Source organism: Alnus glutinosa, chromosome 12, assembly GCF_958979055.1.
Source record: "Alnus glutinosa chromosome 12, dhAlnGlut1.1, whole genome shotgun sequence".
Taxonomy (NCBI): domain Eukaryota; kingdom Viridiplantae; phylum Streptophyta; class Magnoliopsida; order Fagales; family Betulaceae; genus Alnus; species Alnus glutinosa.
The window spans coordinates 4608827-4622067 of record NC_084897.1 but is presented as its reverse complement, the minus strand read 5'-3'; the positions used below and the strand labels follow the sequence as shown (position 1 = coordinate 4622067).

The 13241-nt window shown below is 39.1% G+C and overlaps 1 non-coding gene across 1 annotated transcript; it reads right to left on the bottom strand.

The window, feature by feature from the left end:
• Positions 1-9307: 9307 nt before the first annotated feature.
• Positions 9308-9413, bottom strand: LOC133853088 (small nucleolar RNA R71). The gene has a single exon (XR_009896211.1). It is a non-coding gene; the product is annotated as a small nucleolar RNA R71 (small nucleolar RNA).
• Positions 9414-13241: the final 3828 nt, after the last annotated feature.

The window sequence follows — 13241 nt, the reverse complement described above, 5'->3', positions numbered from 1 at the left end:
TCCAAGTGTCTAGGCAAGTTCTGGCTAGGAAAGTCTTGGGATTTAAGTGTGTCCGGTGTGACCCCCCTCACTTTCCTGGGAACGAACCTGGGCTCTTAGAGAATTCTGTCTGCCCCACTTGCAGCAAAAAAATTTTGGTTCATATCTTTGGTGGGATATCTTCTTGCTAGAGGGTGTAAGTGAAGCATGGATTCTTATTTTGATAATTATTGTGATTCTTCTGCACAACATGTTTCACCTAGTGGTAGGACACTTGCTCCAACCAACTACCCTTACAGTTTCAACCCACATGAACCATGTTCATATTGCTCTGATCCTTATCATAGTGCTAGTAATTGTCCCTCCTGGGGACAGTTCTATAATTTTTCACCTGAGCAATTAAACACAAACTCCTCCAGCCCGGGATTCGATTCAAATCCCAATTCTTACAACCCGGACTGGAGCGACCATCCTGATTTCTCGTGGCAAGCTCAAGCCATGGGAAATTGTGCTCCCCAATTTCAGGAACTGCACTATCCTGATTATCCACAGTTTGATAACCAATCTTCCCATCCTTCATCCTACGTTTATCCAGCCTCTTCTTCACAGTCCACTTTGGAAGACACTCTTAAGGTCTTCATGGAGCTCACAGGCCAGGCTATTAGTGACATGAAGAATGCTGCCATGGAAAACACTCAAGCAATTGCTAGGATAGAAGGACAGATGGAATATCTGGTTGCTGAAGTCACCAGAATAGAGGAAGAAGAGCTTCAAAGTCAGTCGATGGTTGCAGGGCACTACATGATTGATGAGGATGATGCTAGTCATTCTTGTCATGAGCATGTCCCCACCATCACCATGTTTGAGACTGAGGAAATTGTGGATAGCAATGAGGAAGAAAAAGAGGAGCACCTTGAGCAAGCAGCGCCCCCGCCCAATCCAAATAGTCCCAATGACAAGGAAATGAGTACTGAAGCTCATTCCTTCATCACCATCCCTCTTGAGACATTTCATGAGCCCCAAGATTTAATTCTTAAATGTCTCAAAGAGCCATCTTATGCCAAATCCGTCAAGGATCTATGCACACAACCGCGCAAATCTAGGAACCATCGTCCTAGGAAGATCCTTCGAAGCAAGCAAGTTGGCTACATAAGATGGCGAAACATTCCTCCCGAGGGACATAAATTCTTAAAGAAGAAAGGGTGGAAGGGATTGGTTGGACATCCGCATGATCGGGGAAGGCGCTGTAAATCTTCTCTTACCTTTTTGTACAGTTGATTTCTTTCATTTTTATTTCTTTTCATTTTGTTTTCGTTTCTGACAGCAACTAACATTTTGATGTTTGTGTCTATGAGAAATGTTGCTGTTAGTTTTTGTTGACAGGTGTTTTGGTGTTTAAGTTTGGGGGACGCCTTGACCTTTCACACCTCGATGTTTCCGTATTTCTGGTAATGTATTTCTACACTACACATTGCGGACAATGTGTAATTCAAGTTTGGGGGTATGGAAAAGCACTCTGTCCATTTGTTTGTTTGTTTATTTCATTTGTTTGTTTGTTTAAATTTTCTGTTTGTTTAAGTTTCCATTTGTGTGTTTGTTTAATTTTTCTAAATGTTTTAAGTTATTTTTAGTTGCCTTTTTGTTCTTAGAATATTTTAATTAAAAAAAAAATAAATAAATAAAAAAAATTATTGTTAGTTGAGCATGGTTACATTTTACTATGGTTTGCACCTCATTGGTTTGATTAACATGTTGAATTTTGCATATCATTAAAATCTGAGATCCTTTGACTCATCTTTGGATTAAAAGAGACTTGACATGTTTAATTTATTTAGCACAAGCACATTAGCATTGTTTCTGTGGGGTATGAGGTTTGAATTGAAATTTATATGTCTTGAGATTTGCAGGATAACTTGTTGATGAAACCTTGGCTAGTTGTTCAAAAAAAAAAAAAAAAAAAAATTTATAATAATAATATCACCAATTTGACTTCTCATTGAGTAACCGGGCCCCTTGCCTCATTAAGCATTGGGTGTTCGCGTAAAAAGAGGAGAATTTCAGCTTGGATGATTGTTTGGCTAGTCTGACTTCGTAGCCTTTTTGACTTGAGTAATTAAGCCCTTAGGGATGTTTTTACATCTAGTGCCCTAAGACCATCTGGTCTGGGAGTCACTGGCCCAACACTCGTTACATGGGTCAACTAGAAAGCTTAAAGGAGTCAAACATTGCACAGCCGACACAAAAATAATAGTAAATAATAATGAATGAAAGATAAGCCTTGGTTATTTGACGGGAGTCCTGCGAATTTTTGGATATATGTGCTTTAAGGAAAATCGAAATCCCATGACTCTATGCTATTCACACTTTACACTTTTGAACATGTGTTGTCTCAATTTTTCCATCCATGAGTTGATCGATTTTTGATAATATGACAATGTGACATTCATTTTGTTAAACATACTCATGATGTGTGAACCACGTGTTTTAAATGATGATTTTCGCTCAATTGATAATATGGCATTTCAATGTTTGTGGGTATCATTTCTGGCAAACCCTCACGAGACTTCACTCGTCCACTAGGGAGTCCTAGGGGTTTAAAAGGCTTGTTGCATATGCTAAATGCAATCGTGTCTCCCACGAAAGAGGATTTATGTTTCATGCTTTGATTTTGTTTTTCATTTTGTTTTGCTAAGGGACTAGCAAAATGTAAGTTTGGGGGTATTTGATGAGTACCAAATATTGTGTATTTGGACCCCTTAATTTACATTAGTTAAACCTTTAGTTTTGTTACTTTCTAATGTTTTGTGTAGTTTTAGTGTTTTTAATATTTTGTAGGACAATAAGAGAGAAATGATACAATTCAAGCAAAATACAAGGAAATTCGGATGCAGCAGACCACTACATTTATACTGATCATAACAGGACCAAAAGATATCCGTTTTGGGATTTTCTTAGGTCTAAATTGAAGTTCAAGATGTCAGCTTTCCAACGCAACAAGTTTCAGCCAATTTGGAGATGCGTGGAAAAAGATACGGCTGTTTGAATTTCAGTCGTCGGATCATCCCGAAAATCCGGAACCATCTCTCTTATTATTTTTCTTTTGCTTCATCCCTTGTCTCCCCAAAGCTAGAGCCAATACACGTTTTTCTCCACATTCTCAGCCACTTAATCACCTTTTTTCCCCCACTCAACATAAAGTAGCATCTTTCCATAAAACACTCACCACCCATTCCATAAAACACTCACCACCCATTCCATAAAACACTCATCACTCATCTCTCCACTCATACATAAAATAACACCCACTCACCCATTCCACACAAAACCAACCGGCCATCCTCTTGGCTATAAAAGGAGACCAAGGCTGAAGTGAAAGGAAGAGAGCATATGGAGTAGAGTAGCATAATGTAGAGTAGGGTAGAATAGAATAGAGTAGAGTAGAAATTCTGTAATTAAGTTTAATTTCGTGCTTCTTGTAGTTTAAATCAGTAGTTTATTTTCATATATTTTCTCTTTGTAAAGCTTCTTCTTTTACTTCCATGGGTGTTCATCATGTTCTTGTGGTGTTCTTAGTCATGGAGGGATAGTAACCTCAACTAGGGTTGAGGATGAAACCTTTCCATTGATAACACTCACAATCTTGGTGCACCACTTGCTCATTTAATGATATATCTTGTTAGTTGTTCAAGTTCCATTCATTTAAAGCTTTATCTTTTGGAATGAATGTGATTATTGGTGGATAGAGGACATTTTATGTGTTTCAACCAGCTAATACATTGTTTTATCGGTTTGAATGAAGATATCCATTGTGATTGAATGATACATTGGATGTTTGGATTTCAATTGGTACTCTTTGTGATTTGTCAAAGTGTTGGATTCATTTAATGGTTCTTTGGGATGTGGTTAAGAGACTTGAATAACACCCTAAGCTTAATGTTCTTTGGATGTTCAAGTGGAAACCAAGGGTGTGAGTTGTAGGATTTGGTTTGGTGGATTCTTTAGCCTTAGTTTCTTTTATTTCATTACACCTTTCTTTTCCTTAGTCTTTTGTTCTTAAGCATCAAACATTTGGAACTAGGTTAAAACAAGGTTAATTAAGCAAGACACTAATATTTGACCATTTCTCTGTGGGATCGACCTCGCACTTGCAATACGCTATATTGCATAACGATTCGTGCACTTGCGAGTATAATTTAAGACACATCAAGTTTTTGGCGCCGTTGCCGGGGAATTGTTTTGTTTGTGGAAGTTGATTTTTGTTTGAATTGATTTTGTTTTTCTACTAGTTAGATAGATTTTTTGTTTCATTTTTACTGTTATTTAGCTTCTGTTTAGTATTCTAAGTATTTCTTTTGTTTTTCCCGGATCTGTTCTGCAGCTTCTGCAATTTTCTGGATACCCTGGAGAATCGATCGATCGACAATAAATTCGATCGATCGAAACTCGATCGAGCGAATTTTCATCTGCCTTAAAGTAGATCGATCGAACATATATTCGATCGATCTAAATATACTTCGATCGAGCGAATTTTCCTGCACAACAGCAGCTCGGAACAAGGTAGGTATCTTTATTCCGGTATTTTTTTAGTCCATTTTGTTCATAATTTGTTTCTGTTTAAAGGTATTTTGTTGTTTGCTTAATTTTCTTTTGGTTCATTATAATTTAGTTCAAATTCTATGTAGTTTGTGTTTCATATTATCTTCAATTTATTTCATACGAACGGTATAACCACGTCGTCCGGACGGATGTTGCTGACTGATGAGCATCCGGACGGAATACTACGTCGTCCGGACGGCTGACAGGGAACCGAAATAAATCCTTGAAAACTTCACAGAATCTTCTCGAAGAATATAGTTGAAGAGTAAACTCTGGATAAAGCAGCATCCCTGTGAAAGCAGCAACATTACATAAAAGTGATTTTGTCCAACAGAATGCAGCCAATACAAAAACTAACACTAGGCATGAACACCCGAACCTGCTAGGTGCGTCTGTTCCCCCTCATGGGGTGACTGTCCTTCTTAACCCAAGCCTGCCTTCCTGTAGGTGGTTGCTGGCAGGACTGCATTATCCACTCCATCATACTCTGCATCCAGATAGGTGGCTCACTGAGGTACTGCTCTTCTTTCACCTTCTGAGACCTCCTAAATTGCTTGGATTTGTTCTTGGAGTTGCCACTGTGATTGGCAGGCACAAATCGTTGCTGAGGTCGTTGATGCTGGGATGCCTGGTATCATGGTCCATGAGACAAAAGAGCTTGATATCTTGGTGCTTGATGGTATGGGGCCTGATAACATGGAATCTGGAACTGGGCCGCAGGTCTAGTGCCATAATCAGCCTGTCGGGGCACTTCTTTCTTGCCCTTGACTTTTTGAGCTTTTAGGAGAGAGCACTGAGGACAAACATGCCCACTTAGACCGCATTGATGGCATATGGGAGGTCTTCTGATGGAATGAGGCTTCTGTGTGCCTGGAACATCATCATTGACCTTGTCCTTCCCTTTATCTTCAACAGTGGGAGGAGGCTCTGGGATTGTAGGTTTCACAAATATAGTCTTTGAAGTAGAGGGAGCATCAGAAGAGGGAGCTAAATACCCGAGACTAGCCTTGTCAGTTGGGCTCTTCTGGATAGACAACATACGAGTCAGCTTCTCATTAGTGACTCTTTCTTGCTGGAGCTGCGTCTCTAGTAGGTTTTGCTCGAGCTCTTGTATTCTAAGCAACAATGAACTCTTCTCAGTTTGTAAACTGTTCAGATCATAGAGGTGCTGCTTACGACCTTCCCTCAGCTTCTCATACTCTATATAGAGTGTCTTGTAGGCCTCCTTAAGCTCTTCCCCATTATCACATGCTCCGAATAATAAGAGTCTTCTTCCTCAACGTGTGGGGCTACAAAGGCCAAAAAATTTTCAGACTCTGGAGCTTCTTCTTCTGACTCATCACTGAGAGTCACATTGTATGCCTTCCCCTTACCCTTCTTAAGATATCCGCAATCGGCTCGGATATGCCCAAAACTTGAGCATTCAAAGCATCTAGGCCCTTTGGGATCCTTCTTTTCTTCTTCCTCTGGTTTAGCTTCTCTGGGAGCTTTCTTCACTTTTTCAGAAAACTTCTTTTTGAATCGGTCATCTCTCATAAGTCTTCTGAATTTAATGGCTAACATAGCCATAGCTTTTTCTTCCTCCTCAGAGTCATTTTCAGATGAAGCTTCTACCTTCTTCTTGGAAGCTTTTAGGGCAATGGTCTTCAACTTCTTGACCGGGGGTAGAGGCAGCTCATACGTTTGAAGAGATCCCACCAACTCTTCAATCTTCATTTCTTCTAGATCCTTGCTTTCTTCAATGGTGGTCACCTTGATCTTGAAACGCTCAGGCAAAGATCTCAGAATTTTTCGGATGAGTTTTACATCCAAGATAGGCTTCCCTAAACTCTCCAAATTTCTCATCCTCCAACATCTTAATCTTTTCAAATTTTGAAATCAACATTTGAAGTTTGGCAGATTTTAAAAGTTTTGTGCCTTCATATGTTGTTTCCAAAATTTGCCATGCTTCTTTGGCTGATTCGCAATTTGAAATTTTTACGAATTCTGATGGAGAAAGTGCTTGGCACAGAGCATGGAGGGCTTTATCATTTGAAAGACGTGCGTTTTTCTGAGGGACTAGTTTGAGTGTTGCATCCTCTGGTTTGGTCCAACCAGTTTCAACAATACTCCAACAGTCAATATATTTCAGAAAGAAACGCATACGTGCCTTCCAATAGCCATAGTTCGTACCATCATAGGCAGGAACAGAATTAAGAGTTTGAGACATTATAATAAATAGAAGTAAAAAAAATATAACACTCAAGAAATTAATCTTCTCAGAGTGTACCAAGCTCTGATACCAAATGAAAAACGAAATTGACTTCTAAAAATAAAAGGCAAGTGTGTGCAATAGTGTGCAACAAAATACCACAATGCGGAATTAAAAGAGACAGATATTTTTTTGACGAAGTGGAAACTCAATTAAGAGAAAAACCACTCCGGGGCAGCCAAACCCAGGATATCCACTATTCAAAAGACAAAGCTAGATACAAAGTAGTAGCACTCACATACCCCTGATGCAGTGGTCGTACCTTGCTCTCTAACGTGTAACCCATCACGAACGCTTCCCCAACCAAGTCTCCTACCTGAAGGGGTCTTCAAGGGAATCCTTTATCTTAGGGCCATCCCTTAAGATAGACTTCAGTTGCAGCGCAGCAACAGCACACTTGCAATGGCATGAGAGAGAACAGATCAGCTCCGATAACTTCACAAAATAACTCTCTAAGCTCTGAAGGAATTCAATACCGAGTTCTTGCAGTTCTCAATGCCCAGGGGCCTCTATTTATAGGCTGAGGGTTCAAATGGGTGACTGCAGTAATATGTATGGACACCGTCCGGATGGTGAACCTGAGCCGTCTGGACGGACAACTGTGCGACCAGAATTTATGAGATTTTCGCTGAAAATCTTTCCTGTTTGAGAGACGCGTCCAGACGGTGAGGCACTGTTGTCCGGATGGTCGCATGTCCGCTGCAAGTAATTTCCATATAAGGCTTTCGCGAGTCCGGACCAAGGGAGATGGCCGTCCGGACGGTTGATCTTCAACTCGCAATTTCCATATCTGTGGTGCGCGCGTCCGGACCATGATAGACAGGCGTCTAGACGGTTGAAGTTGAATACCCAATTTCCATATCAGATGCACGAGCGTCCAGATGATGGAAGACTAGCATCCAGACGGTTGAATTTGAATTGCTATTCTTGACTTAAGGAGAAGCGCGTCCTGATGGGAATCCACGTCGTTCGGAAGGTTGCATCAATCTTCCCATAACTGAACTTGGAAAGAATCTGAAGCTTGGTCGAATACTGAGAGGCTTCCGGACGAGCTGCTGAGACGTCTGGACGAATGCAAGCTGGAACAGAAGCTTCTCGATGTAGTGAAGGGTCCGGACGGAAATCTACTTCGTCCGGACGAATGATGCTAGGTCTGTTTGGGCGTCCGGACGGTACGGTACGTCGTCGGGACGGATGGAACAGTGGACAGATGAGCATCTGGACGGGATGACACGTCGTCCGGACGGCTGACAGGAAACCGACTTTTTTGACTGCAGAATCTTTTGAAACACTTCTGAATAGCGGAATCCCTTGTAAAACAGCATCTTTACATACAAGTGATTTTGTCCAAACAGAATGAGGCCAATCACAAACTAACAGTTGTTTATGGGATATTTAGGATTGTATTTAGTTTGATTTAGTACATATTGTAAATTCTGTCCATAAGCGGTTTTATTTCTATTTGTAAACTGTTTTTTTTTTTTTTTTTTTTTTTTTTTTTTTTTTTTTTTTTTACGGTTTTTGGTGTTTAAATTCGGTTCTGTCTATTTTCTGCAGAATTCTGTTTATGTAGAAATTATCGATCGATCGATTTCAGTGAACTAAAAATATTCGATCGATCGACATAAAATCCGATCGATTGACTTTTGTTTTTGAGTAGTATTGCTTTTCTGCTTTCTCTGGACCGAATCTACATTTAATTTCTTATTGTCCCTCGCATATTTAGTCTTTAATTTTTTTCAGATTTATTTTTCTGCATTTTTCTTGCATTTTACTTTTCTGCAGAGAATCGATTGATCGACTCTAAAAGTGATTGATTGAAGTTTCGATTGATCGACCAAAAAGTCGGTCGAGTGACTTTTCCTGCAGTAGCACTCCAATTGCTGCTGCACTGCCTCACTGCAGAACCAGTTAGTTTTTCTTCCTTTTTGATTTTATTTCTTTTCTGTACCTTGTATACATAGATTAAATTTTGTTGGTGCATGTTTGGTCGTTGTTCATTATCATTGCCTATTTTTCCATACGACCCAAACTTAGAACGGATTTCTAGATGAAGTAGATCCAAACAGAATTCATGTTTAAGAGCCCGTTCTAAAGATCAAATGGCTGAAGAACCAAAGCCTGTGCTATTGAGGGACCACTATGTTCCTTCGACATATACACCCAATTCAAGCCTTCAGTTGCCGGACATTACGGCATCTCATTTTGAAATTAAGTCCGGATTCATTCAAATGCTTCCATTATTTTACGGACTTAGTACCGATGATCCTTATAAGCATTTAGACGAATTCATTGAAATCTGCTCCACCATAAGGTTACATAATTTTTCAAAGGATGCTTTAAGGATGCGCCCGTTTCCGTTCTCTCTTAAAGATAAAGCTAAGTATTGGTTGAATTCCCTAGAAACTAATTCCATTACTTCTTGGGCTCAAATGCAACACGAGTTCCTTAAGAAGTACTTTACCATAGGGAAAACAAATCAAATACGAAAAGCCATAACTAGTTTTTCACAGATAGAGGGAGAACCTTTTCATGAGACTTAGGAGAGGATGAAAGACCTTTTACGAAAGTGTCCACATCATGCTGTTCCCAAGTGGCAGTTAGTACAATGTTTCTATGATGGCTTAACTGAGCCTCATAGACAGATGGTAGATGCCTCGTGTGGAGACACTTTTATGTTGAAGAGTGAGGATGATGCATGGATATTTTTTGAAAATTCGTCGGAAAACTCTTTACAACATTCATCATCTAGTCGTAAGACAAATGCTAAGAGCCAAACTCTCTATGAAGTATCTCAACCTTTGGACTTGTATGCCAAACTGGATGCTTTATCTAGGAAGTTAGATCAATTACTTGCATCTAGTTTTGTTCTTGCGACTGCATCTCAAATGCATACTCCACATGATGCATGTTCATTTTGCTCTGATTTATCACAGCAGACTGGAAATTGTCCTATTGTTAGACAGTTTTCTGAGCCTCCTATTAAGCAAATGAACACAACTTTCTCTAGACCGGGTGGTGATCATGCTAGTAATTCTTATAACCCAGGTTTGAGAAACAATAATAGTGTATGGCGGCCTAATGTTCCACAGTTTAATGGACTGCAAAACCAAGCTTATCAGCAGTCCAACAATCAATTTTACCAGCCGCCACCTAATAGTCGTCCTCCCAACCCACAATAGGAATTAGCCTTTCCACCTCCTAGAAATTCGACATTTGAGGAAAAGGTGTTGACCAGTCTCAGTAAATTTGAGTCTCACACTCAAATTCTAAATTCCCACTCTTAGTCTATAACAAAGTTAGAAATCCAACTTGGACAACTAGCTAAGTCACTTAACGAGAGAGAGCCAGGGAAGTATTCTAGTCAGCCTATTACTAATCCTAGGAGTAGAGGGGTAGTCATTAACCCAAAGGTGGAAGAGACGAAGACTGAACCAATAGGGCAATTAGAAAAGACAAAACTTGCCAAAAGTAAGGGAGTGTTTACCGAAGCACCACACTCCACCACACCGCTTCTTGAGACACATTTTAAACATGAAGTGCCATATCCACTGTGTCTCAAGGATTTGAATTGGAATGGACACGAAACGATAAATTTTTCCCAACCACTGCTAGACACAAATCCATTCATTAGTAGTGAGTTTTGACAGGTCTGGCTGAAAACGATAAACTTAGCGCTCATGGGAGGCACCCCAATGCTTTACATTTCATTGTTAATATCTCGGTATTTTAATTTATGAATCTTGTTTCATTTTTATTTTTAGATGCATGTAAAAAAAATTATACATGCAATATTTATCTATATCATAGTTTGAATTTATGTTTATTATGTGTCTGTTTTTAATTTTCAAAAAAAAAAAAATATAATATTTGATCAATCAATTTTAAATCGATCAATCGACATCGCCCAACAGACACGTGACCGGGTTTTAAAACACCCGTGCCTCTTCACTTGGTCACATTTTTTTCAAAATCCCGAGAGCCCTTTTCTTCCCCCCACCAAACCCTTCTTCCCAACCTCTCCATTTTCTCATTTTTCCATCTTTTTCCTTCATTTCTTTTTCATTAAATCTCTTCACCCCCTTTTTTCTTTACATTCCCCACCATTTTGAATTCCAAAAGTTTGCCTTCCTTGGCAAGTTTTATTCAGCACACCAAGTTTTGTCAAAAGTCCCGAAAGAAAGTTTTTTATGGAACCAGCCCAACCATCCTCTCTCGACAGTCTCGGACGTCCCAGTGAGTTCATACGAATGGAATGGCAGTAAAGATTGTTGAATGTCGAAACCCGTTTCTACATTTTTGGTGAATTCAAGGAAAAAGCATCGGTGAAATGGGTGTATCATCAATTCAAAAAACGTAACTTATTGCCCTTCTTGAGGCTCGCCAATGATTTTTTCTATCCTCTATTTGTCCGTATTTTCTATCAAAATCTCACTTTTATACGGACAATCCAGCCTACTTATCTTCTATTGTTTTGGGCCAACAAGTTTATGTGAGCATTGAGGACATTGCCAATGCACTTGGTTACCCTTCCGAGGACCCAAGAGGTCGCTTTGGTGAGTACCCTCCACACTGTGATTTACATTTCATCATTCGTGACATGTTTGAAGGTGCTTACAGCGACGATAGACGTACTTGTGCAAAGCGAGCCCAATTGCCATATCACCTATTACTTGTCGATTTTGTGCTAAAAAAGAATGTGTGTCCATTGGGGCACAAAACACAGAGAATAGGTGACGTTTTAGCTGCTTCATATGCTTTTGACAAAAAGTATTGGATTAACGTTCTCCAACTGAAATGGAAGCAAATGCACAAGTGTTGGGAAGACATGGTAGAGATAGTGGAATTCCTATTCCTGAGAGGGCCCTCTTAGATAGGAATATCCCAATTTTTGGCCTCGCCCAGTGGAATTAGAGTATTTCCCATATGCCACAGACGTGTGAGCGTCAAATAGACATGGAGATCGATGGTGCTCCCACAGCTGAGATACACGAGGATGAGCCATCAACTCCTAGAGAGGCGCTAGTCCGGCCCATTCCCACAGATTTTTCAATACTTCAGGGACATATGGATTGGAAGGCTTTGGAGATGAGAGAGATGAGGACTACACAGACTGAGATCCTTGAGTGTCAAACAGCTATGGAGACCATGATGAGAGAGATCCTAGGTCGACTTCCACCACCTCCAGATGCTGCGCCATGAGTGCCATTGGTTACCTTTCTTCCTTTGGATTATGGCAATGTATTTTTGATAGACATTGTGTGTTCTTTTTGATATTATCTTACACAATGTACTTTTAACATGCCATTTTTGATGAAACAGACATGGCTTTTTGATTTTAATACTGTCATTGGGAATGTGAGATTTTCTTTTATTATTTCTTTGGCTATCTTGTGTATATATATATATATATATATATATATATATATATATATATATATATATATATATATTTTAGGTTAAGTGTTTTTCCATCTACGTTTGGGGGTATACTATGAGTCATACCTCCCCGTTCAGGTTTTCTTTAACCCTTAACCGTGTTTTCATTTTCTACACATTGGGGACAGTGTGTCATTTAAGTTTGGGGGTATAGAAGTACACTTAGTTTGAATTTTGTACAAAAAATTTTCAAATTTATTTGTGAATTTTAAAATTTTGAACACATGATCACACAATTAAAGAGTCTAAGTCTGGTTAATTACCTTTGGCTATAAATTTCACATGTAGAAATTTGAAAAATCATGACATACATTGGCATATTGTTTGTGGGATATGTATTTAAGTTAATACCTTACATATTTGTTTTGAGTGTCTCGGATAAATTAAGTGATTTGTTAGATGGATGACATAGGCATAGTTTAAAAAAAAAAAAAAAAAACTTCATTGAGTAACCGGACCTCTTGCCTCATTGAGCATTGATTGTTCGCGTTAAAAGATGTAAGTAATAAATAAAATGGTTAGTTTGACTTCGTAGTTCTTCTTGACTTGAGTTATTAAGCCCTTAAGGATGTTTACATCTAGTGCCCTAAAGCCATCTGGTTTGGGATTCACTGGCCTAACACTTGGTATATTGGTCATTTAGAAGCTTAAAGGAGTTAAGCATTGCACAACCATAATAAAGTTGTAAATAATATTAAATTCTGCCTATGCCTTAGTTATTCCATCTAGCTAGAGATATAAAGAATTTTGAGACACTGGAGCATGTATGTAGGTTATATTCTATGAAAGCCTCACAACTATGTGATAATATCAAACTGCATCATTTCTAACATGTGAGATCTTAGTCGGCCATTTGTAAGTGAGTAGACTATGATTTTCTGAACTGTGTGAAGATGGAGTTTATTAAGTTTAAAGTCGTTCATGAATTATGAACCATTGTTGTGATGATACTTCTTTTTTATAGATAACATGTATA